Raw genomic sequence first — 2,500 nt, 5'->3', positions numbered from 1 at the left:
TATATTGGGCCTTAACGTAACCCACGTTGCGCCTTAACGTAACCCACGTTGCGCCTTAACGTAACCCACGTTGCGCCTTAACGTAACCCACGTTGCGCCTTAACGTAACCCACGTTGCGCCTTAACGTAACCCACGTTGCGCCTTAACCTAACCCATATTGCGCCTTAACCTAACCCATATTGCGCCTTAACCTAACCCATATTGCGCCTTAACCTAACCCATATTGTGCCTTAACCTAACCTATATTGTACCTTAACCTAACCCATATTGTACCTTAACCTAACCTATATTGTACCTTAACCTAACCTATATTGTACCTTAACCTAACCTATATTGTACCTTAACCTAACCCATATTGCGCCTTAACCTAACCCATATTGCGCCTTAACCTAACCCATATTGCGCCTTAACCTAACCCATATTGCGCCTTAACCTAACCCATATTGCGCCTTAACCTAACCCATATTGCGCCTTAACCTAACCCATATTGCGCCTTAACCTAACCCATATTGCGCCTTAACCTAACCCATATTGCGCCTTAACCTAACCCATATTGTACCTTAACCTAACCCATATTGTACCTTAACCTAACCTATATTGTACCTTAACCTAACCTATATTGTACCTTAACCTAACCTATATTGTACCTTAACCTAACCTATATTGGGCCTTAACCTAACCTATATTGGGCCTTAACCTAACCTATATTGGGCCTTAACCTAACCTATATTGGGCCTTAACCTAACCTATATTGGGCCTTAACGTAACCCACGTTGCGCCTTAACGTAACCCACGTTGCGCCTTAACGTAACCCACGTTGCGCCTTAACGTAACCCACGTTGCGCCTTAACGTAACCCACGTTGCGCCTTAACGTAACCCACGTTGCGCCTTAACGTAACCCACGTTGCGCCTTAACCCAACACACGTTGCGCCTTAACCCAACACACGTTGGGCCTTAACCCAACACACGTTGGGCCTTAACCCAACACACGTTGGGCCTTAACCCAACACACGTTGGGCCTTAACCCAACACACGTTGGGCCTTAACCCAACACACGTTGGGCCTTAACCCAACACACGTTGGGCCTTAACCCAACACACGTTGGGCCTTAACCCAACACACGTTGGGCCTTAACCCAACACACGTTGGGCCTTAACCCAACACACGTTGGGCCTTAACCCAACACACGTTGGGCCTTAACCCAACACACGTTGGGCCTTAACCCAACACACGTTGGGCCTTAACCCAACACACGTTGGGCCTTAACCCAACACACGTTGGGCCTTAACCCAACACACGTTGGGCCTTAACCCAACACACGTTGGGCCTTAACCCAACACACGTTGGGCCTTAACCCAACACACGTTGGGCCTTAACCCAACACACGTTGGGCCTTAACCTGCTCTGTAATTGTCATACGACGCGTTAAATTAGTGTGGTGTTGCCTAACTGCAACCCCCGCAATATAGTTTGCTACTCGCACTGCCTGGTCCCCAGAGTATCGCTTCATGTTAAACACCTTGCAGCTATACACTGTAATGCGGATGGCAGCAGGACGTACATGCTCAATGCCCTTCGCAGTTGTTCATTGGCATTTGCATGGCGAAGCACAGCCTACGTTGTGGTACGGCGTGTGTCAACTGTCCGCTGATGTTGTACGTCCAAATCACACACTGTACTGCACATTGGTCCTCATGTACTGAATGATACATCGTGGTACATGTGTGACCGTACCACGACTGCGCCAACAACGGCGAACCATACGGTCCAAATATTGTGCACTCAGCTACGTGTCGTCTCCCTATAAGAGCTGGATTGCAGTATGGTATGCCGTGGATGGCGATCAGCATGAGCCGTCTGTTGATGTAGTGGCGCGTGTTGTCAGACGTAGTCGTCTCTTCTCACACACCGTGATAGCATGGTGCACTGCGTTCCACATCTGCGACATGCGACAGAGGCCGGTTGACAGTCGTTCGCGCAATGGACATCGCATACGTACGGGGGCCACCTTCCACGTGTTCGCGAAGCGTGCACATGTTGTTGCGTGTATGTGGGCAGACATAGTGTGTCGTGACACCTGACACAGGCATGCAACAATCGTTGAATTTGCAAATGGCGATGGACGTCTACGTTTGCTGGTGACGTTACGCAAATGAACAACTGGTAAACGGTTGTGGTGCGGTTGTTCTCGCTAGAGGTGAATCAGTGATGGCGACGATCGGTTGAGCTACCAACCGGTTGTTTCAGCGATACCCACCATGCCCACGAACGTGAATGGCATGTGGGTGTGAAGCGATACGCGGCGGTGGCTGGGTGGGACCGTCCCCGGCCGGTGAGGGGGGGCCTCCCGGCGTGCTGGCCGCGCGGTGCGTGGGCGCACGCGCTACAGCCGGCTGGTGGGGGCGGCCAGTGGCAGGCGCGCCGGCCGACGGAGGCGGCAGGCGGCGCAGCTGCGCGCCGGCGCACCCTGCACGCGGCGCCGTGCGGCCAAAGTAGG

The sequence above is a fragment of the Schistocerca americana genome, unplaced genomic scaffold (genome assembly GCF_021461395.2).
Source record: "Schistocerca americana isolate TAMUIC-IGC-003095 unplaced genomic scaffold, iqSchAmer2.1 HiC_scaffold_422, whole genome shotgun sequence".
Taxonomy (NCBI): Eukaryota; Metazoa; Arthropoda; class Insecta; order Orthoptera; family Acrididae; genus Schistocerca; species Schistocerca americana.
Note: the sequence above shows the minus strand (reverse complement) of the source record.